This window comes from Petaurus breviceps, unplaced genomic scaffold, assembly GCF_028583685.1.
Source record: "Petaurus breviceps papuanus isolate PSGF00001 unplaced genomic scaffold, PetGlider_PUasm1.0 90644, whole genome shotgun sequence".
In the NCBI taxonomy this organism is placed as follows: domain Eukaryota; kingdom Metazoa; phylum Chordata; class Mammalia; order Diprotodontia; family Petauridae; genus Petaurus; species Petaurus breviceps.
The window spans coordinates 8,156,176-8,180,665 of record NW_027187298.1 but is presented as its reverse complement, the minus strand read 5'-3'; the positions used below and the strand labels follow the sequence as shown (position 1 = coordinate 8,180,665).

The 24,490-nt window shown below is 40.4% G+C and overlaps 1 long non-coding RNA gene across 4 annotated transcripts in view; it reads left to right on the top strand.

Annotated features, from left to right (window-relative positions):
• The window catches only part of LOC138143538 (uncharacterized), a 78,866-nt gene that overhangs the window by 24,032 nt on the left and 30,344 nt on the right, over positions 1–24,490 (top strand). The window lies entirely within an intron of this gene.

Genomic DNA, 24,490 nt, shown 5'->3' with positions numbered 1-24,490 from the left:
AGCCCCAGCAAAAGCTTCATTAGCTCTGTTTTGTTGGCACTATTGCAAACAGCCCTCTGAAATTCACCCAGTTTGAGGCTTTTTTGGCCTCTCACAGCAAGCAAACAACTTTGTTCTTTCTCTTGGACCAAATTTCTCCTGGTGTCTCCTCCCATCTTTTATAATGGAGAGATGTGCTACACCCCCCCCCTCCCCCCCCCACTCCCTACATATGCCCCAGCTGTTTCTTATTACCTCCTTAGGGGCTTTTTCTTCTAGGTGAATGACTCAGCATGACTCAGCAACCTGAGGGGCCAGACTATTTTGCCATACAACATGTTTAATTTATTTTTGTTTTAAATTTAATAGCCATCAACCAAACAAATAACCAAATAAACATTTTTTTTAAAAAGGGCCAAAACTATACAAAAATAATATTTAAAAAACCCCAACTCCAAACAACCCAGCATTTAACAAGATAGAAGCAAACAAATGAACCACAAACAATGTCTGAAGCTCTTCTTTCTCTGGCTTTGTCTTCTTTCTTACACATTTTTGTTGAGTCCTACTACGTGTATGCACAGCTCTGGTTCAACCACTCACCAGTTGGATCACTGCATAGACACCAACAGATGTGAAAGTTGTCCAATATAACACAACTGGAAATTGAACATGGCTACCTTTGCCTCCCCACCATCCCCAAGAAAAAACCAAACCTAAACAAAATACATAATAAGTACACTCGATCTTTTTTATACTCCAACTAGAGAAACATTTTTTAAAATGAGGAGAAAGTTAAAGGGAAGCTGGTTTTCTCAGGGATAAAGCAGAAGAGGTGGTCAATGGAGGGCGACCCAAGAAGGTAGAAATAGTAACAAGAGTTTAGCTATGAGAGAGAACTCAAGGAGATACACTCATCACGCTAAAAAAAAGAAGGTGGCAAGCCAAGATGGGCAAATTCTGGTTATTTTAACTAATTGTCATCCTTCTTATGTCATCTTTATTTGGTGGCGAGGAACAATTTATTCTGAATTTTAAGTTTTATGAATCACTAATCTCTGGTCTTACAAAAACCCCAGCATCAAAATATGGATATTTTAAAAGGGCTTTGCAGCCACTGAAGCTTGGGAGCTGCTGCAAATGAGATTACAAAGCCTTCAGTATGCTGTAGGGATGGTTTGAGCATCTCCCATCTTAATTCTAGCATGTGTGCTGCATTTCCAGAGTCATTTGCTTAAGCTTTCAGTTTAAGGACAGTCTCTGAGAAGCCCCTGGCACAGGCCACTCTCTAGTGCTTGGGATTATTTCTAGGTATTTGCTGCCCAAATGAGAAATCATTTGCAGTTCTTTCTGTTTTTAGAGTTGGGTGTTCTTTTTAGCTGCTGAAACTTGTCATGTCTTGGGAGAAAGATTTGCTTTATTGGGTTATAAAAACTTAGACTGTTGGGGGAAGAGAGTGATGTAGGGTGAATTATTATTTTTTTTCCCCTAACTTTAGGGTAAGCTGCTGCGAGGAGCTGAAGTAAAGGATGTGGAAATAGTGATTAGCTAACAGGAATGATTTGGAAGAGATGGGGAAGCCTATGATATTACTTGACTAGAAGTAGTATATCTGCCCTGTCCTAAAGACATGAGTGTCTCTGGTATGGCAGCCACCAAATTGATATTGCTAATATCTGACCATATCATTCCCCTGATCAAGAATCTTCAGTCTTTCCCATAGGATAAAAGAATGGACTTTTAGCTCCAGTCTCCCTTTCCAGGTTTTTTTCATATTACTGCCCTTTACCCACTCTTTAGTTCAGGGGAGAAAATGTCTCCCTTGTCTCATAGATTTGAAAAATGTCTCCCTTGTCTCATAGATTTAGAGCTGGAAGACAACTCACAGACCATCTGGTCCAACTCTTTCACTTTACAGATAAGACTGAGATCCAGGGAGGTTCCATAGGAACTAAGTGCCAAGTTAAGTGACTTGCCCAATGTTACTCAGATAGTAAGTAACAGAAGAGTGGGACTTGAACCCAGGTCCTATTACTTCATAGCTAGTGCTTTTTCTTTTCATTTTTTTCAGTTGACAAAAATCTATTTTTTATTTCTCTCACCTCCCCCTCTATAAAGGAAAAGAAAAACCTGTCTTTGTAGCAAAAATGCATAGTTGGCAAAAAACATAACAAACAAAAAACTCCAACGCTACATTGACCATTTTTTGACAACATATCCAAAAAGATACTGCTTTCTGCACCTTGAGTCCCTCACCTCCCTGGGCTTCAGTTTTGTCATCTGTAAAAATGAAGAGGTTGGACTAGGTGGAAACAGACCCCGCCCCAGGCAAAGGCAATGCATCAAAGTGAGGTGGGAAAGGAACCAGAAATTTTTTATGCTTTAGTGGAAAGAATCCTAGACTTGGAGTTATGGGACCTGGGTTTGAGTTGCTACTCCATCACTCTGGTCATAAACAAGTAAGTTCCCCTCTCTGTTCCTCAGTTTCCTCACCTGTAAAATGAGGGAGCTCAGTTAGTTCATCCATAAGATCCCTTCCAGATGTAATATTGAATGACTAGGAGAAGCAGAAGTCAGGAGAAATCAGGAACCAGAGAATCAGGCAGTGACAGAGAAGAAAGATGGGTTGCCAGACAAAGCACTATCATAGCCTCTGTGTGATTTTCCTTTAACAGTGAATTAGTGTATACTGACCACCCTCCCTTCTGGTCTTGAAGGGACTGCCTAGAACTGGGGACCTAGACAGAGAAGACTGCCCACTGCCAAAGGGTATTTCAATAGCGTAGGCACAGAGCATATGATGTTTGTCAAATCATGTAACCTCCCCCAGCCTCTTTCCTCCTCTTTATAGTAGGCATAATAATATCTGCTACATTTCCCTAACAGGGTTATTGTGAGGACTAAATGAAATTAAAATATGTAAAATGCTTTATAAGTCTCTAAAATGTATATAAATGCCAGTTTTTACTGTCCTCCCTTCCCCTCAAGAAGAGAAATTCCTTACAGAGAAAGGACTTTTTTTTTTAATTTAGCCTTAGAAGCCTGAGCACTATTCTCCCTTCTCTCTGCCTGACTTTCTGGATTTTGATGCCATACTTCAGCTGCTATCTTGCGCTGGAATTTCCCTCTGTCATGGTGGCCACCTTCCCCCTTTGGTGATTTCCTGCTGAGACCTCCATTTTTGAAAGTTTAAGAGAAAGAACACTAGTATGTGAGAGATTTCCCCCACATCCCCTTGCCCACCAGTTGAATCAGGAAGGGTTTCCAGTAGGAGGCAATGTATGAGATGCATACAGGAAGAAAGGGATTTTATGAAGTGGAAACAGAGAAGGAGGGAGTTTCAAGCCTGGGGGTCAAGCAGACACAAAGGCATGGAGACGAGGTGGAGTGCTGTGTGAGAGGAAGAGAGAGGCCAGTTTTGCTGGATTGTATATTGTGGGAGGGGAGTAATGTCCAATGTAACTTAAAAGATAGGTCTGGGCAAGGTTATGAAAGACTTGAAAAGCTAAAGAGAGGAGTTAATTTATGATTCTAAAGACAAAAGGAAGTCACTGGGGTTTATTGAGTAGGGAGTAATATCAGATCTGCACTTAAGGAAAATCACTTTGGCAGCTATGTGGAGTCCAGACTGGAGTGGGGAGAGATTTGAGACAAGGACACAAGTTAGGAAGCTGTTGCAATAATGTAGATGAGAAGGGATGAGAGTCTTGGACTAAAGAGGTAGCTGTGTGAGTACAGGGAGAGATGGGATTGCCGAAGATGCTGTAGAGGTAAAAATGGCAAGATCTGGTAACTGATTGGATTTGTGGGGTGAAGAAGAGTGAATGTTGAGGATAATACCAAGGTATTATCAAGACCAGGGAGACTGGAAGAACTGTGGTGACTTTTGCAGATTGAAGTTAAATTTTGACTCTATTTTTAGACCAAGTCCATTGCAAGGTGGGAGAGTTGAAGGAATAAGACTAGAAATAAAGAGACTTGGCAATAATTCCTGGTTCTGCCACTAACTTGTGTTTGACCTTGAGACTTACTGTCTCAGCACCTTTGGAGTTTCTGGAGTGAGGTGATCACCAAGGGCCTTTCCAGTTCTGGTTCTTTGCTTATATTCTAGGTTTTTCTCCTGCCCCCTGAAAATATGACATTGTACTTAAGACAGTCTAGTCTCAGAGGCTGCCTGGGTTGGTTGGCTTGGATTTTCACTCTTTATGCCATACAGCCCACACCACTATAGTTGGACCTGAGGAATACCAGAAACCTGATAGGGGTTTGATTTTTTTTTTATTCATCAGACCCCTCCAAAATGGAAATGTAAAAGTGCAAACTCATGCTGTTTTCTTTCCGCTTCAGTCAGTATTTTCCAAACTGTCCCACATGTGAGACTGAAGTTTGTAGAAATGCACTCTGTATTTCAGCTTCTGACTTTTTCATTTCCTCAAGCATGTCAAAATTTAAACCTATAGGGAGTACTTGAATTGTCAGGACAGCAGAGTGTAAAATGCTTTTTTTATTGCTGAAAGGTGTCATGATTTTGTAAATCCCTTTAGGATTTCAGTTCTTAATTTTGGATACTGTAACTTTCATTGCAAGGAGGGAAAAGAAAAGCCTTTCTCCTTCTTTCATCTGTTTGCTGTTGGTCTATTGGAAGCATTTCCTTTGGGAACATTCCCAACATGCCCTAGAATTTCCAATTCAACACCTGATGTATAATAATCATTTTCTAAGTTGGTCTGCACCTGATGGGGGAACAGGGAATTTGTCCCAATAGGAATGTTAAGTTCATCCTCTGGAAATTGGACCAAAGTGAAAAATCTCAGTTTTCTGCTACTTCTGCCTACAAAGTATCCTCATTTATAAAATATACAAAATCTCATACAATTCACTAATTCTTTTCCTTTACTTTACAAGAGTGAATTGCCTCAGTCCAATTGCCTTCTCACATACTGCTTAAGTTTCTCATCTACCAAGTTAGTGAGATCTTTTTGAGGAAAGATGACAAGAATAGAGATTAGGTAACTCAGGAGTTCTTAAACTTTTTTTGTATCATGGACCCTTTGACAATCTGGAGAAGAATATGGACCCATTCTCGAATCATGTTTTTAAATGCAAAAAATGAAATGCTGAGGATTACAAAAGAACCCAAACATATTGAAATATAATTTTCAAAATACATTTTTTTAATGTTCATGGAATCTGGGGTAAGAACCCTTGATCTAACCAGTGGAAAGATCAAGGGTTAAGTGAATAAGGATCTTGGCTAAATATATTTCAAGAATTATAGAATATGTACATACCTCACATTGTGTTGTGGAGAGGTGACCCAAGGTTTTCCAAGGATATGCTAATGAAATACAAACTTTGATAATTCCTACTCAGCTGGAAAGGATTTGAATATAGTTATGCTTGGTGATTGACAATAGTTTTTTGTCCAAGGACCAATCTAAGAGAGGCTCACCACCAAATTGGTCACAGGATAACGAATTTTTCAATTACAGCAGCTCTGGGGGAATGATATAATAACTTATGGGGTGTGTCAGTCTGCTTCAGGGAAGGGAATACCCATGATAATGAAAACACAGGTCCTTCAAATGTTAAAGTATGGGAGATATTACCCAGTTTGTCTCAATTCAATTCAATCCTATTTAATTCAACAAGCATTAATTAAACATCTGCTATGTGCCAGGGTCAGTGCTAGGTACAAATAGCTACAGATACAAAGACAAAAGGAGCTTAAGGAGCTCACATAGAATGTGTAGAATTGGTAGGGATGGGGGTGGAGTTAGGGGAACACAGTATGAAAGTAATTTCAAGAATGAAATATTTAACAACTGGATAATCAAAAAAGGCCTCCACTAGAAGTGATATTTGAGTTGTGTGTTGAAGAATGAAAGGTACCATGTACTGAAGTGATTCCAAAATCCAGAGGTGAGTGCATCCCAGGCATGCATGACTGCCCTTGCAGAGATGTAGAGGAAGGAGATGGAGTATTTTTTTTAATGCTTTATTAACTTCTGATTTACATCATTCATTTCCATCAGATTTGGAGTTACAAATTTTCTCCCCATTTTTCCCCCACCCATCCCCCCAAAACAGCAGTCCCACAGGATATCCCCACCTCCAATCTGCTCTCTCCCATATTTTCTCCCATACCCGTTTCGACTTTTCCAGTGGATCTCTATGCCTCAGTGCCTGTACATCCCATTTCTTAATTACATGTAGGATGGTAATAATAATAGTATATATATATATATTTGATTTTAAAACTTTCAATCCCAGATTCATTCCCTTCCCCCCCTGCCACCCACCCCCACTGGGGAGACAAGCAGTTCAGTATAAGTTGTACATGTGCAGCTAATGCAAAACAATAACATAGTAGATATATTGTAAAAGACTGACTACATTTCCCTCCCACCCGTTCTATTCTCTACTTTGATCCTGTCCCTTTTCAAAAGTGGGTGCTTCCAACTTCCCTCCCCACCCAGCCTGCTCTCCCTTCCATCATCCCCCCTCTCATCCCCTTCCCCCCCATTCTCCTGGAGGCTGAGATCCCCTATCTAATGTGTATTTCCCTCCCTCCTCAAGCCAGATTCAATAGGAATAAGGTTGACCCATTCCCTTCTGCCCTCTTATTCTTCCCCCTCCATTGCAACCATTTTCCTCTGCCTCTTCTGTATGAGATAGTTGCCCCAATCTGTCTCTCCCCATCTCCTCTCATTATACTCCTCTCACCTCTCAATTTCACCTTTTAAGTATCATCCCTTCCTGTTCAATTGGTCCCGTGCCCTCTATCTATGTATACCTGTAAACGTATATACACACATTCACATATGCATTCATATGCCCGCATATCCTCATATAAAGACATATATATATATATATATATATATATATATATATATATATATATATATATTTCTAATCCCTTCAACTACTGAGAAAAGTTTCATAAGTTACAATTATTGTTTTTACATGTAGGAATGTTAATAGTTCAACTTTGATAAGTTCCTTATGATTTCTTTTCCCTGTTTACCTTCTCATGCCTCTGTTGCTTCTTGTATCTGAATGTCAAATTTTCTATTCAACTCTGGTTTTTTCAGCAAGAATGCCTGAAAGTCCTGTATTCCACTGAATGACCATATTTTCCCCTGAAACATGATACTCAGTTTTGCTGGGTAGGTGACTCTTGGTCTTAATCCCAGCTCCCTTGACCTCCGGAATATCACATTCCAAGCCCTTCGATCCCTCAGTGTAGAAGCTGCCAGATCCTGGGTTATCCTGATTGTGTTTCCACAATATTCAAATTGCTTCTTCCTGGCTGCTTGTAATATTCTCTCCTTAATCTGGGAATTCTGGAACCTGGCTATAATATTCCTAGGAGTTTTCTTTTTGGGATCTTTTTCAGGAGGTGATCAGTGGATTCTTTTAACCTCTATTTTGCCCTCTGGTTCTAAAACATCAGGGCAGTTTTCTTTGAGAACTTCCTGGAGGATGATTTCTAGGTTCTCACTTTGGTCATGGCTTTCAGGTAGTCCAATAATTTTTAAATGATCTCTCCTGGATCTATTTTCCAGGTCAGTGGTTTTTCCCAAGAGATATTTCACATTGCCTTCTATTCTTTCATTTGTTTGGATCTGTTTAACAGCATCTTGATTTCTCATAAAGTCATTAGCTTCCATTTGCTCCAATCTAATTCTGAAGCAATGATTCTCCTCAGTGAGCTTTTGAGATTCTTTTTCCATCTGGCAAATTCGACTTTTTAAGGCATTCTTCTCCTCATTGCCTTTTTGAGCCTCCTTTGCCATTTTAGTCAGTCTGTTTTTTAAGGTATTATTTTCTTCAGTCAGGCTGTTGACTCTCATTTCATAATTTTCTTGCATTGTTCTCATTTCTCTTCCCAATTTTTCCTCCACTTCTCTTATCTGCTTCTTAAGGTTCTCTATGGCCTGTATCCAGCTTGTATTTTCCTTTGAAGCTTTTGGTGCAGGAGTACTGACTTCACTGTTTTCCTCCTGTTCCATGCCTTGCTCCTTCTTATCCCCCAAATAGAAGTGTAATGTTGGAATCTTCTGTCTGCTTTGTTTCCTCTGCCTGCTCATTTTGCCACTCAATTATTTGACTTTTGGGCTTTTTGCCACTGTAGGACTCTGCCACCAGACAGGGGAGTTTTTGTCCCAAACGCTGGGGTTTTCTCAGCTGCCAGAGGTATTAGATGGGTGTCCTCTCTGAGGTCTCCACATGCTCTGGCAAGCTGGACACACACCCCAGGACCTCCACCCTAGACTTCAATCCAGATCCAAGCAGGTTAAAGCAAGAGCGAACCCCTCAGACTGGTGCTTGGTCCCCCTACACTCTGCAGGCCAGGAGCTGAAGCCACCACGTGGCGCTGGCAGGCGTCTCAGCGGTTTCTCGCCCCGGGGGTAAAAGCCACGAACTCCCACTTACTGGTCCCAAAGTCCAGACTGTACTGACCTCTCACTTTGTCCTTTGTGTCTATGTGTTGATAAATCTGGAAACGGCCACAGCTGCTGCTGATCTGGAGTCCCTCCGGCCGGTGGCTGGTCAGGCCCGCCCTGGGGCTAAAGCCTCGGTGTAGTGCTGGGCTCGGCTCCCAGAGTGCTGCACTGGCCGATTCCTGCCTGCCTGCCGGGCTGTCCTCAGCGGGAGGTTAGCTTCTCTGTGTCATTATGTGGGTTCTGCAGCTCCAAAGTTTGTTTAGAGTCCTCTTTTTACATGGATTGGGGAGGGTGGAAACTGGAGCTGCGGGAAGGTCTTGCTTCTACTTCGCCATCTTTGAGATGGAGTATTATATGCCTAGAATATTTAGGAAAATAGTTTCACTAGAGTTTATGGGAGAGTTGCGGTAGGAGAGGGATGGAAATATGAAACAAACCTCGAAAGGCAGGCTGGGGCTAGATTGTGACAGACTTTAAATGTTTCTATTTTATTTTATGGGCAATAGGGAGCCAATCAAGATTTTTGAGAGGGTGTTTGACATGGTCAGATATGTGTTTTAGAAATAACAGTTTGACAGTGGCTGGAAGATAAATTGGAGAAGGGAGAGAATGGAGTCATGGAGACCAGTTGGGAGACCAGTGCCACATTCTTGGCAAGAAGTCAAAAAGGCTTAACCCAGGCTTGAGGCTGTTGGAGTCAAGAGAAGGGGATATGTGAGATATGAAGCTAGAATAAATAAATCATGGTAACTGATGATATGGATATTAAAGAAGAAGGAAGAGTCAAGCATGACAGGAAGGTTGCAAAAGTGGTGACTAGAAGGATTGTGGTACCTTCAGTAGAAATAAGGAAATTTGGAATAGGGATGGATTCAATGGGAAATCCTTATGGAAAATTCAGGTGGATCTATCTCACTGGCAACTGATAATGCAGGACTAAAGTTCTGGAAGGAGATTAAGGCTGAAAGTATAGGTTTTATAAATGATAATTGAGCCCTTGAGAACTGAGGAGATCACCAAAAAGGAGAGAAAATAAAGAAATAAAAGGAGAGAACTCAGGACAAAGCCTTGGGAAATGGTCAAATCTAGTGAGTAAGAAAAGAAGGATCTAGCAAAGGGGGCAAGAAATGATTAGACAGGTAGGAAGAGAACCAAAAAAGAGCAGTGTCACAAGGAGAAACCAAAGGAGAGGATGGGGACATTTGGGGGGGAGGGGCAGTCAAGCATGTCAAGAGTTACAGAGGTCAAGTGAAATGAAGAACCATTTAGGAGCTTGTTGGTAACCTTGGAGGGGGCAGGTTCAGTCAGATGGTAAAGTTGAAAGTTGAATTGCAAGGGATTGAGAACAGAGAGATGATGAAATTGAGGCAGGCAATCTAGATGACTTTTTCTGGGATTTTGAAGAGGTTACCCATAAAGAGGGTTAGGGTTGCTCTGGAGACCCCAAAATACCAACATGTTTGGTCCTGCTGAATGAATTCGACTCAAGTCTTCTCTCAGACAAAGAAAAGTAAAGTTTATTAAAAGTTTGCTTGCATTAGACACAGAGTAAGTCTGTGCTAGGTCATTCTATGGCTCTCTCACTATTCCAGGTCTCTCTCACAAGCATGAAGACAGGATGGGATTTTATATACAGAAGGTTTTGGGAGGAATCTAGGGGTGGTCTAGGGGAGGAGTTTGGGGAGGGTCTTCAGGAGGAGTTAATGAGGTCAATGAGTGATTAAGGGTGGGAAGTCCCCTGGAGGCCACCTGGAGACCACAGACAATGGTGGGCTAGACGGTTCAAGGGTGGATAGACTCTTTGATAGGCTCAAGGGTGGTAAATCTAGTAAGGCTTATGGCCTCATGCAAGTGCCTCATCAAATGGGACAATTTAATCAGAGTCCAAGGGGGGTTCCCAGAGCCTGTACCTCAAGGACTCAAGGAGAGCTACAGGGGGCTCCCAGAGCCCATACCTCATCAATTTGACTGTAAAAAGGAGAATAGAATAAGAATATAATAGCTATTATATACATATAACATATATGTATATAATAGCTTAAGGTGATTCCAGGATATTATTATCCCAAATGGAGTTGTTGTTTGTTGTTGTTTTGAAGAAATGGGGAGACTTGGCCATGTTTGTAAAAACATGGAAAAAAAAAACAGTGGGTGAGGTGAAAATGAAGATGACTGGAAAAAAAGACATTGTTGAAAGAGTAAGCTTCTTGAAGAGATGGGTCTGGATGAGGTCAAGAAAATATGTAGAAGCGTTAACTTTGGTAAGGAGGAGGGCCACCTCTTCATCTGAGACTGGAACAATGGAGGAGAGAATGGGGGATATAATGAGGGATTTTGGATTATGGACTTGGGGAGAAGAGGGAGATTGATACGGAATGTCTCTTTTTTCCTAGTTAAGTAGAAAGTTAAGTTCTCTACTGTAAGGTAAGGGGAAAGAGGTAGTTTAGGAGATATTAGGAGGGAGGAGGTCTGGGAGTAGCACCTATGGAGAACGGAAAAGAGAATAAACCAGGGAAGAATAAAAGGATTGACCAGCATCAAAGACTTGAGATTAGTTAAATTTAAAATGATCCTGGTCCATAGTTTCATAATGTTTTACAAGAGGATTTAGAATCATGTGAGTAGGAAAGTAGAGAGTGAATGGTATTTGGCTAAGGGTGACTGGTGGTTAGGACAGGGGGCAAAGAATTTCAGGATAGCTGATAGTTGTGGAAACCTATTAAAATGCAGTTTTCTTTTTTAGTTTCTCTAGAAATATTAAGAAATAATTTTTTTCTTAAACCCTTTCTAGACTGTAGGGAAAAGACCATTGGAAAAGTGAGTAATACCTTGAGGATACAAAGGCCTTTCATGAGGTGAATAGATTAATGGGCAATCTCTTTATCTCTGAAGGGATTAGACTGGGGTCCACCCTGTGGAAAGTGCTCTTTTTCTCTACAGGGAAGCACTCTCACCACAAGCTATTCAATTTAGATTCTGATATAGATCTCTGGGTAGGACACCACTGATTCCAAGGCTAGTGGTTCAAGAATAATAGAATGGCAACTTACTCAACTTTCTCTCTCCTCTCTCCCTCCTCCTTCTGGAAATAGCTTAGATTAATGATAAATTAAATAAAAATAATTTTTGACAGATTAGTGTCTAAATGTGAAGTAAAGTATTTGTATTGATGGTTTTTCTTCAGCATAGCATATGGTTGAAATGGTCAATCACAGATAGGGTCAGAACTATAAAAGGAGGGAAAGAAGGACATTTTCCCAGAAAACTGAAGAAACTGAAGAAACCTAGTGTATGTATTGTACCAGTAGCACATTTTAAGGTATTTTATAAATAGTACTTCCTCATTTCATGTTCTTGGAGTTGGAAAGGACTTCAGACTTCTTCCAGTCTCAGCCATCCCTGAGCAGCTGCCCTTTTTGCAACATCCCTAAAGTGGTTATCACTTGGGTAAAGAGCTCTAATAGTAAGAGAACTTGTTGCTTTTGAGCAGCCTTTTCCAGTTTTAGACAACTTTAATTGTTTTGAAATTTGAGTGTCTGAGGATTGAGCCTCCTATAGAAAGAAGAGGATTTCCTGATTTAATAGAACATGTTCCTTGGAGAAAGAAGATCATCCATATAGTTCCTGAACAGCATCTTACTGGGAGAACAAAGCCTGTGAATTATTTGGACAGTGCAGGTCTGATAGGAAGGGGGCTGCTTATTCGGCAGCCTTAAAGTGTGCTTGCTTTCTGGGAGAAAGCCAAACCACAGGGTGAAACCATGAGGTTGTGGGGGACTGTGTAAAGGAGGGCCCTGTAGGAGGGTTAGTGATCTACTGGAGTGGCAGAGGTTTGCCCCAATGTTCAGTTCCCCTCCAAGGGGGAGCTAACAAAGCTATTTGAATGGTTTATGGGTCTATCTATTTATGGGCTCTTGTGAATCTTTTGTATTTTTTTCTGCAGTGAAACTTTAAAGGCTGTCCTTCCCATAGGCATTATTATCTTGAGTGCCTGTATGGAAGCTGGGACCTTGTACATACATACATACCTATCCTGGAGATGTAGACACATAGAAATTTTTTGGTAGTAATTCTAAGTAGGATTAATGAGCCCAAAACAGAAAATGACCTTCTTTTGGTCAGGTCCTCAGGAATGAGGATTCATTTAGGGCCCTGGGCCACAGGTTACAAGTGCAAAGGATGAAATTCTTATAGCCCATGAATTGCTGTTAAATGGAGGATGGTTACCAGCTGTTTTCTATCACTTTAGATAGAAGAAGATGGGATGAGTTTAAAGTTTTGGATGATTACTTCTCATGAATAGGAGTTATTAAACATTTGAAAGCAGTTCACGGTGGAAGATTTTCTTGTAGTAGAAAGAGTTTTGTAGTCAGAGGACCTGAATTTGGATTCTGACTTTGTTATTTGTCACCCCATCCATGTTACTTTGGGCAAGTTCATTCTTCTGGGCATCCATCAAGTGAGAAGGTTGGGTTGGATATCCCTTCCAGCTCTCAATCTTATGCTCATGATAGCTTTTATAATAGGTTATGCAATTATTTGTTCTAGATGACAATATAGCTTTGCTAATAGAAAATTTTCAGGGTCATTTATTCCTCCCTTCTACACCAACTCATGATACTTTCCAACTCTTACTATAATAATGTATTATATGAGATTTATATAATGCCTTAATGTTTGAAAAACCTTTAACATATCTTAATTTTATCCTTTTTAACAATCCTGTGAGGCAGGTAATAGACATTTTTTTTTATTGTTCAGTCATTTTTAACTATATCTCTTTGTGATCCCATTTGGGGTTTTCTTGGTAGAGATACTGAAGTGGTTAGCATTTCTTTCTCTAATTCCTTTTATAGATGAGGAAACTGAAGCAAACAGGGTTAAGTGACTTGCCCAGGGTCACACAGCTAGTAAGTATCTGAGGCCAGATTTGAATTCAGGAAGATAAGTCTTCCTCCTGAGCTGGCACTCTATCCACTGTGCCCCACAAGTATTTTCCCTACCTTAAAGTTGAAGAAACTGAGGCTTAGATACCTTAAATAAGAGATGGAACCATTGTGACACAGAAAGTAAATGTCAGAGGTGAGACTGTTAACCTAAGTCTTCCTTAATCTGTTACTTCATACGCTTTCACCATATTACCCCAAGCATCCAGATCAGTAGTGCACAACCACACACATTTCAGAGGGATAGAGGGAAGAAAATGCTTCCTTTTCATATCTCAATCTTTATAGGTTTATATTAGGTTAGATGGTGAAGTGCTCAGCTGTGGCTGGTGTTTTGAAAACCCATGGTACTACCTGTATAGTGGTGGAAGCTTCATGACCAAATTGGAGGAGGCATTATCTGCCCCATCCCTGAGTGCAACCCTTCAGAGGACCTCCCTCTGTGGGTTTATTCAAACCTAGCCTCCTCTCTGTGTGTCCAAAAATCAAGTTTAAAGACTTGTAATTTTCTCTTTATTGAAATACATACTTAATTTTAATACAAAATAACTGGTGGAACATTTTCCTTAGGATAAGCTAAAATATGAATTCACAAAGAGATTTAAACTGCTCTTCTCTAAACTATGAAAATTAGTTCACTTGTTGGCAAACAACCAAGTGTGAGAAACTTCAGCTGAAAAGATAATTATCTTGAAAAGTTAGGAAAGAGTCAGTGATGATGGAAAAGAAGCTGTCTTAACCATAACCAGCTAATGAGTAAATGCTGGAAAGTTTGAAAGGGGGAAAGTGCACAGGATGGGTAAGCCAGCAATGAAAGATGATTGGAAATGAGCCCGTTTCAGGGAAAAAGAGAGACTCCTATGTAACTTCCCAAAAGTTGTAACTTATAAGGCAAATGGTTGACCTGCCCATTAATTGGTCATGGTATTTTTTTTTTTATCAGTGTCCTTTAAGGAAAGTCTGGGAGCACAAACAGTACATGTGTTTCCTCCTTGTCCCTTTAGAGACTTGTGTCCAATTAATTACTAGGTCCCTAGGTACTTTTTCTAAGCATAGGATTTTTCAAGCCAGAACAGCTAATATTCTTTAGAAGTCCAACCCTCTTCACAATTGCAACTTCCTGCAGGATGCACACACATCCGCTATCACTATTGGACTTTGAAGCCATTGGCATGTAAATTTGGCTAGTTCTTTAGGTAATAGATTGTTGCCAAAGGAAAATGGTGGTGAATAGTATTCAATTGGAAGAAAAGTTTCCAGCTCCTGACCTGAAGTGTTGACTTTTTTGTTTGAGATTGAGACCTGAATGACTTCCAACTTCAATAGCTTTTAGTCCTTTTCTTCTCTCTTCTCACAGCAATAAAGTGAACAGAGTTGCTGGTGAATATGATCCCATAAATAGCCACAGCTGTGAACACTTGCAAAACAACAAGGGTAGGGGTGAGATTGGAGGTAGGGTTGACTGTTCCATCTGCAAGGGAACTAATGCACCATGCTCCACGCCTGTTTGGAAAAGTTCAGGGTATTTCATTCCAAACTAAAAAAAAAATTTTTTTTTTGGATTTCCTCAGAGAGTGTTTATTACTCCCTTCAAAGTTGTGTGTTTATGTGTGTTTTAAGAGAAAAATATGTGTTGTGATGGGTAAGAACACTGGATTTGGAGTCAGGGGACCTGTATTCAAATCTCTACCTGTTACTTACCATATTTGTGACCCTGAGCAAGTGAGCTCCCTTCTCAGGCCTTCATTTTTCTTATCTCTTTAATAAGGGTATTATACTAGATCTCTCAAATCTCCTCCAGCTTTAAATTCTCTGAATCTATGGATACTTCGCCCCATTAATAAGTAATGCTCAAAACAACAAAAATAACAGTGACAACCCCAAATCTTGAATTCACTTTTGAGAATTTGGAAAAACAATTCATTCCAGCAGTGAACTTAAACCTCTATATAATAAAGAGAATTTATATGGGACATAAAGAGGAATGTATAAAGAAAGAAGTATTCTTTCTACCTTTTCTGTCTCATGATTATGGAATACTACTTGTTAAGATTCAAAATATGTGTAGCATTGAAGAGAGGGTATTTAAAAACACACACTGTAAAATATTATTGTTAATATCTTTTATGTTTTACACTGTAAAGCTATAAAGTTTTACTCTTGCAAAGCACTTTCCTTACCGTAAGCCTGTGAGGTAGCTTGCACAAATGTTAACTTCTGGTTTTTAGATAAGGAAACTTCGACTCAGAGTCTGAGGACCTTGGCAAGGGTCATACAGCTAACACTTGCTAGCCTGTGCTCCCCGTCCCCAGATTTATTCATGCAGAACATGGATGAGATCATCTATTGGGGTAATGTACACATCATTCTGGAATTAACTGAGTAGGCGGGTGGCAGGACTAGACTCCACTGAGGTCTCATCCTGCCCTAAGATTCTGTAATTCCAGATCCCTGAAGCCCCACTGGAGGCTTCCATTTCCATATATATATGATGAGAGTTGCTGAAACAGGTGGAAGGGTCTTTCAGAAGTTTTTCTTGGATGCCTAGAATTGAAATTCTTTCTATTAGAGAAATTGCATCTCTTCCTGGAACACCACCACCTATGGAGTCAAGCATGTGGGTTTTTTAAACTAAATATAGCAGTGCAAAGCAAAAAGCAACAGGAGCAAACATTTTCTTATTCAAGTACAACTAAAGAATGAATTTAGGAAGGCAGAAAGAAGCAAATTGCTTGAGCTGGAATTTGTCCAGGCAATTGGGGTATATATCCTTAAACCTTTTTCCCCCCCAAAAAAATCCTGGGAACTCTTCATTATTCTGACTTTACATTTGAAACACAGAAATCCTGGAGGCACCATGGTACAGTGAAAAGGAATTTGAAATCAGAACCCCTAGGTTCAAATCCTGCTTCTGATACTTACAGGTCTTTGGGTAAGTCATTTAAATTTTCAGAGTTGCTGAAACAGGTGGAAGGGTCTTTCAGAAGTTTTTCTTGGATGCCTAGAATTGAAATTCTTTCAGGGCACTCATCTATAAACTGAGGGGGCAGAAATAGATTATCTTTAAAAGTCTTTCCAGTTCTAAATCTCTGACTTGGTTTTTATGCATATCTAAAACCAAGAAGCACTGATTAAGCACCTTCAATTGTCAGGCAGTATGTTAGGTAGGAATAGTTAAGTGGCACAGTGGATAGAGCATCAGGCCTGGAGCCAGGAAGACTCATCTTCCTGAGTTCAAATCTGGACTCAGACCCTTACTATCTGTGTGACCCTGGGCAAGTCACTTAACCCTGTGTGCCTCAGTTTTCTTATCTGTAAAATGACCTGGGAGAAGGAAATGGAAATGGAAAACCACTCTAGTATCTTTGTCAAGAAAACCCTGAATGAAGTCATGAAAAGTCGGAAACAACTGGACACAACCAAACAATAACAATATATTAGATACTGGGGATACAAAGACTAATATATTTGTCGCCTGGATAAGACATTGTTCTATGTAGGCAGAGTTCTGTTATCATGCAGTGTCTTACCAATATCCACTGTTGACTCTTCAAAGGGAGATGGAGCTATTATTTAGAAACACGGTCTTAGAGTTGGAAGAAACTTTAGAGGTCAGCTGGTCCAATCAATCAACAAGCATTTATTAAGCACCTACTATTGGCTGGAGATACAAAGATGAAGATGAAATAATTCCTGCCCTCAAGGAGCGTACATGCTATCAGACCAACATTCCAGGGTGGGAGTTTTCTCTGTGTCCCTGATAGATGGCCATCTCACCTCTGCTTGAAACGCTTCCAGAGGCAGGGAGAGAACTGATTCAGGTGACAGCATGTTCTGTGCTTAGCTTTCATTGTTAGGAAGGTTTTCCTTGGATGTGAAGCAAAATAATTGAGGTAGGGATAGTATAACAGAAAGAGCACTAGATTTAAGAGTCAGAATCGTGACTTTATTGTTTATTACTAATGTAACCTTTAGTAAGTCACTTAAAGACTTGTGAGCCTCCTTTTTCTCTGTAAAATGAATGGGTTTGATTTGATCAGGATTCTTAACCTGGGGAAGGGGAGGAGGGGTTGTTAATGGACCTGCACAAGGTCTGTAGGTAGATTTCAATGAGGTTGTGGGATTGTATGGGAAAACAGTAACGTCTTTATTTCCACTAATCCTTACCTGAAATTCAACATTTGATTCAATTATGAATTAAAAAACCCACAACAGCATTAGCATCTCCCTGTGAGAAGGGATCCATAGGCTTCACCATGCAACCAGAGATGTCTGTTACTCTCAGAAAGGTAAAGAGCCACTGGACTGGGGGATCTTTAAGCTCTCTTCCAGTTTTGACATCTGTGATTCTGTGATCACATGGGCACTAAGAGCCCATCTATCTCTAAACCTGAGGAAAATCGGCCTTCTTGGAATCTCTAACCCTTGTTCCTAGGTCTGTCCTCTGAAGCAACATGACTTTTTTCTCCTTCCTCTTCTGGTAATCAGGTCCCTTTATAAATCTTCTCTTTCCCAAACTAAAATTATTGCTCTCAATATTTTCATCTCCCTCTTCAGGCTACCCTTTAGTTTGTTGATGTCTTGCTGCTGCACAAGCATTGGTTGGAGGAAAAGGGGATACTGAACTTTGGACAGAGTTGTTACTGTGTTTCCCTGATAATAAGACCTATCCCGAAAATAAGCCCTCCCCTTACTGTGTAAGATTCCTCTAAAATAAGCCCTCCCCCGAAAATAAGCCCTATTGAGATTGCTACTGTAGTGAAGGTGATCCCCTGCGCTACACGCTACATTACGGTACCCTCTGTATGCACCGTCCCCCCCCCAGTGAAACACACATCGCGCTCCAAGCTGCATCCAATCAGAGCTGCAGCAGTGAGCGTGTCATCCTGTTCTTTATTGAATTCATTATTGAATAGAGGTACATTTTTTTGTTCACATTTACCTGTTTATTAAAATTTCTGTCAATGTTCATTAAAATAAGCCCTCCCCTGAAAATAAGCCCTCTGGTGTTTTTCTGTCCAAAAAAATTAATAAGACAGTGTCTTATTATCGGGGAAACACAGTTGGGATATCTTCAAGAGGGGTTTCTTGGCTCCAGGTGGCAGAATCAGGAGAATTGAGTAGAAATTTCAGAGAGGCATATTATAGCTTAATGTAAGAAAACAAGCACTTTCTAGCAATGACAGCCGCATAAATGGAACAGTTGGCTTTGGGAGGTAGTGAGTTCTCTAATGCCTAGAGTCCAAGTCACCATGATATCATGTATTAACTGTTGTAGTCAGGAGATTTGGGGCTGAATCACTTCTTAGACACTTACTAGCCATGAGACCATGGGGAAATCACTTAGATTCCTAAAGTCTCAGTTTCCTTATCTATACAATGGAGATAATGATACTTGTACTACTAATAATAGATTTTTTTTTAAAGCATTAAAGTTTGTACAGTGCTTTACGTAAAAAACAAACTGTCTATACTTGTCCTCTCATCTCTTTTCAATTCTTTGAAATCTGGCTTCCTACCTCCTCACTCAACTGAAACTACTCTCTCCAAAGACATCACTGATATCTTAATTGCCAAATCTGGTGGTCTTTTCTGAACCTTCATTCTTCTTGACCTCTCTGCAACCTTTTGTAGTTTATCACTCTCTTTTTCTGGATAACATTGCTAAGGTTTCATGCTGCTACTCTCTCTTGGTTCTCCTTTTACTTGTCTGACTGATCCTTCTCAGTTTCCTTTTCTGGATCATCATGGAATGGAAGGGAGTAAGCATTTATATAATGCCTACTATGTGCCAGTCACTATGCTAAATGCTTTACAAATATTATCTCATTTAACCCTCATAACACCCTAAGGGTAGCTGCTATTATCACCCCCATTTTACAGTTGAGGAAACTGAGGCAAATGGGTAAATGACTTAAAATAGGTCATACAGTATCTGAGGTCAAATTTGAACTCTGGTCTTCCTGACTCAAGGCAGCTGGGTGGTTCAGTGGATAGAGTGCCAGGCCAGAAGTCAGGAAGACTCATCTTTCTGAGTTCAAATCTGGTCTCAGACACTTGTTAGCTGTGTGGCCCTGGGTAAGTCACTTAACCTTGTTTGCCTCAATTTCTTCATCTGTAACATGATATAGAGATAGAAATGACAAACCACTCCTTTATCTTTGCCAAGAAAATCCCAAAGGGGGTCATGAAGAGTCAGACACTACTAAAAACACCTCAACAACAATAACTTCATGACTCCAAACCCAGTGCTCTAACCATTGGGAAATCCCCTGTGTATGTACTCCGAGGTTCTATCCTGGGTCTATTTTTCCCTCCGTATATTTACTTACTTGACTTCATTGTCTTTCATTTATCATCTCCATGCAGAGGACAATCTCTTCTGAGTTCTAATCCTATATCACCAACATTCCAGAAACATCTCAAACTCAACATCAACCAAACAAAACTCACTATTCCCTCATACCCTACCTTTTTCCAAACTTTTCTGTTTCGATCAGAAGTGCTCTCATGCTTCTGGCTGTCCTCATTCAGCACCTTGAGGTAATTCCTAACTCATTACTCTTTCATTCTACATGTGCCAAATCTTGTTGATTCTGCCTCCTCCTCAGTTTGGGTCATCTCTTGACCGGCCCATTGTATAAGCCTCCTAGTTGGTTTCCCTACCTTATGTCTCTTCCCTCTCCAATCCATCTTCTCCACAACTGTGAAAATGATGTTCCTAATGCACAGGGTTTGATCATGACACTCTCCCAGTTCAAGAAGCTTCAGGCTGCCCTGTTGCCTCTAGGATCAAATACAATTTTTTTTTTTGATCTGGCATTGAAAGCCCTTGCCGACCTTTGATGCTTATCTCAAATACCATCTTTTTCTCCTCCCTTTTTTTGTCTTTTTGGAGGGGGAAAGGCAGGGCAATTGGGGTGACTTGCCCAAGGTCACACAGCAAGTAAGTGTTAAGTATCTGAGGCCAGATTTGAACTCAGGTCCTTCTGTCTGCAGGTTCAGTGCTCTTTTTACTGTGCCACCTAGCTGCCCTGCAAATGCCGTCTTTTACATGAGATTTTTCCATATTCATTTAATTATTCATGTCTCTTCTCCTCCTCTTGCTTCCAACAATAATCACCTTATGTACTTAGATATACATGCTTTCTTTCCTGATGGAACATAAGTTCCTTGAGGGAAGGAACTATTCACTTTTTGCCTTTGTCTCTCCAGGACCTGGCAGTATCTGGTACATAGTATACACTTAAGTGCTTGTTGATTTATTGATCTCCCTTGGACCCTGAAATGCCCCCTAAGAAGTAAGTACCTTAGGTATTATTATTCTTTTTTTTTTATGTTGGAAAAAAAACTCCAAAACAACTGAGGGTCCTAGAAGTTGTGACTTAACCCATGTTCATTCAGTTCATGTCAGAGGCAGGATTTGAATCCAGATCCTTTTGACTTCAAGTCTAGCACTTTATTCATTATATGAACCATGTTGCTTCTACCTATTTCACAGCATCTTTGTTAGGAAATGACTTTGCAAACCTTAAAGCACTATATGAACATGAATCTTTAAAATTATTCAGATGGAAATTGGATGACTACTTGTCAAAGAAGTAGAGAACATTCCTACTCAGGTACAGGTGGGCTTCAGTGGGCTCTGAGGTTCCTTCCAACACTGACATTGATTCTGGGCCTCTTAAGATGTGGTGCCCAGAAACAGATGTGATAGTCTTGATGGAGCCTGATGAAAGTACTGGGGAATTCAGCTTCATTGTTGAGAACTCTGGTCAGGTACCATATCTATATTCCTTTATCTATCTCTGAGCACATTCACGTGACAAACAAGCATGCTTTCTCTGCCTTTACCCATATGTTTTATAGAATCATTGAACAAGACACAGCCAAGGACATAGCCCTGTGACACACCCCTAAAACCCTCCTTCTGGGTTATTAGTCCATTAATCACCTATCTTTAGGCTTTCCTACTAGCTTCAAGTCCACCTAACTATACCTAGTTCATATTCTATCTGCAAGGATATCATATAATCAGTTTCTGTCTATAAAATGGATGCAATAATTCTTTTACTACCCACTTCATTGAGAAGTAGAGAAAAAAATGCTTTGCAGATGTTCAAGTAGGTTAGAAATGTTTGTTGTGGTTACTGATGTTTTGCTTTTTCACCAGGTAGCTGAGAGGCCTAAGCATTTCTGGTGGCTTTGTTTCTCTACAGTATTGCTATTGCTGTTTGTGATAAGATTTCCTCCCTTGTGACCTCTGTGCCAAGGAGGAGGTGACATGATGCACAGAGAGAGCCTGGCCTAGTAGCTAGAGGACTTGGGCCAGTCACTCTCCTTAGGTACTAATTCCCTCATCTATAAAATGAAGGGGTTTGTACTAAAGGACTTCAGAGGTGCCTCCCAGCTCCAAACCGATGATTCTATGATCCCACCTTGGATCATGAGAGTGAGAGCTGGAAAAGACTTTAGTCTGAGCAGGGAGTGAAACCGAGGACCAGAGATGTAAAGTGATGAGAGACTTAGCCTAGTGCTTTGCTGAAATGAAGGCAGATGCTCCAACCAAATGGGGTACTGTCCCTGGAACACAGGGTGTTCATCTCTGTTAAATCAGTCAACTCCCAATTCCATCACTGCTGCTCTGAGCAACTAAGCTCCTTGCCTAGGCTGCTATTTCTTGGAGAACCCCCATGCAGGTGGATGCTCAGGCCCCACTGCTTATCTAATGAAGAATCTGATGGGAGTGTAGCCTGAGGTAGTGGTGGGCTCATCACATTCCATTAAAACTGTGGCCCAGCCCAGAAGTTTTCTTCCTCTCTGCAGCAGATAATGATCAGCTTTTCATAGAAACAGAAGCTGATGAAACTCAACAAGTTTCTCCATTTCTAAACTGGTTTTGTAGCTCTTCTTCTAAAGACAACAAAGACCCATTTAGGGAAATAAAATAAGTTTTCCTTTCCCTTCCAAGGGAAAAGAAAATGTAAAAACTGCAAGAAATCCCTTCTAGCTATACCTCACACACACACAAAAAAAGAATCTCTCCAGTCTCCTCTCCACTCTTGCTGCCTGCCACCTCTCTCTTCAAGACCTCATCTCTTCTCTCCTAGGCTATTGTAGTCATACAAATGTTCCCACCTCTAGTCTCTCCTCACTGTCCACTCCCACCCCCACACATTTATGTTTGACCAGTCTCTTAAATACTTTCTGTGGCTCCCAATTGCCTTGCATTAAATAAACTTTAAGCTTCGTATTCTGGCATTCAAAGCTCTCTACAAACTGGATCCCACCTACTTCTTAAACCTCATTTCATGTTGCTTTCATTTATGTATTGTCAAGCCAAACCAATCACTTAACAAGCATTTATTAAATAGTGGCTGCCCTCAAGAGCTCACCATGGCACAATTAAACTACCTTCTATTCGATTTTCATCTTGACCTCCCATCTCTGTGTTGCCCACAATAGTCTCTCTTCCCCTACTTCCATTCCCATCTGTTAAAATCCTTTCTTTCTTTCATATCCAACTCTGGTGCTGCCACCTCCATGGAGCCCCCCCGGGTGAAAATGAGCTCTCCTTTCTGACATTTTTCATAGCACAGTCCTTTTGACTTTATCACACACTCCCTTGTGTCAAAGTTATTTCCTAAGTCTTACTTCTGCTGTTAGTTAGACTGCAGGTTCCTTGTGAGCAGGGTCTGTGTTATATCTTTCTTTGTGTGCCAGTGCCTAGCATAGTGTCTTATATTTAGCAAGTGCTTAGTAATATGTGCTGAGCTAAATGGCACGACAGCACCCTGCCTTGAACTTATTTGTGAACACATCTGTAATAGCCTTCCTTGGAAGAAGGGACTGGGCCTCCTTCATTTTCCTTTCTTTCCTATCACCTAGCAAGAAGCCTCTGCATGTAAACTATTACATGCTTAATAAATGATAAAGAGATTACCAGGGAAGGGATCTGTTTCTTCACTGGACAGATAAATTATAAGACAGAGATAGGGACTAGATCTGTGATTCCCTTAGTATAGGGAGCTCCCAGATGACAAAATTCCCTCTGACAAAGCAGGATGGCTCCTTCTATGCAACTCTCTCCTCTTAGAGATTAGTTCTAGAGCACTAAAAGGTAAGTGACTTGTGCAGGGTGACACAACTAGTATGTGACAGAGGCAGGATAAAAGAGAGAGAGAGAGAAGGAAGGAAGGAAGAAAAGAAGGAAGGAAGAAAGGAAGAAAGAAAAGAAAGAAAGAAAAAGAAAGAAAGGAAGGAAGGAAGGAAGGAAAGAAGGAAGGAAGGAAGGAAGAAAGAAAGAAAGAAAGGAAGAAAGAAATAGATAAATGATTTAAAAATATATTCCTTACATACAGGTCTGTCTATACCATTGCTCCCTGCTCCAGTGGCTTCCTTAGTGCCTTGAGGACAAAATACTTCCGTTTGACATTTAAAACCCTTCACATAGTGGTTCCATGGTACAGCCAAGTTAGCCTGTTTACTGTTACATACAAAATTCCATCTCCCACCTATGAGCTTTTGCTTATCACTGCTATGCCTAACCCTTACTTCTGTTGCTCAGAATCATTGATTGAGATTTGGAAGGGACCTCAGAGGTCTAGCATAAACCCTTCATTTTACAAATAAGGAAACTGAGACCTATAAAACTTAAATAACTTGCTCAATATCACTAGAGATTTAAACTCAGATCCTAGGACTCTCTTTATTGTACCACACTGTCTCACCAAGTTTCCTCTGAAGTTCAACTCAAAAGCCACTAGAGACCTTATTTTTTTCATTTTTCAAGTGCTTTATTAACTTATGATTTACATCATTCGTTTCCGCCAGATTTTGAGTTACAAATTTTCTCCCCGTTTTCCCCTACCCACCCCCCCAAAATAGCAGTGCCACAGGATATCCCCTCCTCCAATCTGCTCTCTCCCATATTTTCTCCCATACCCCTTTAGACTTTTCCAGTGGATCTCTATGCCCCAGTGCCTATATATCTTATTTCCCAATTACATGTAAAATAGTATTAATAATATATATATATTTGAATATTTGATTTTAAAACTTTGAATTCCAGATTCATTCCCTTCCTCCCTCCCACCCACCCTTACTGGGAAGATA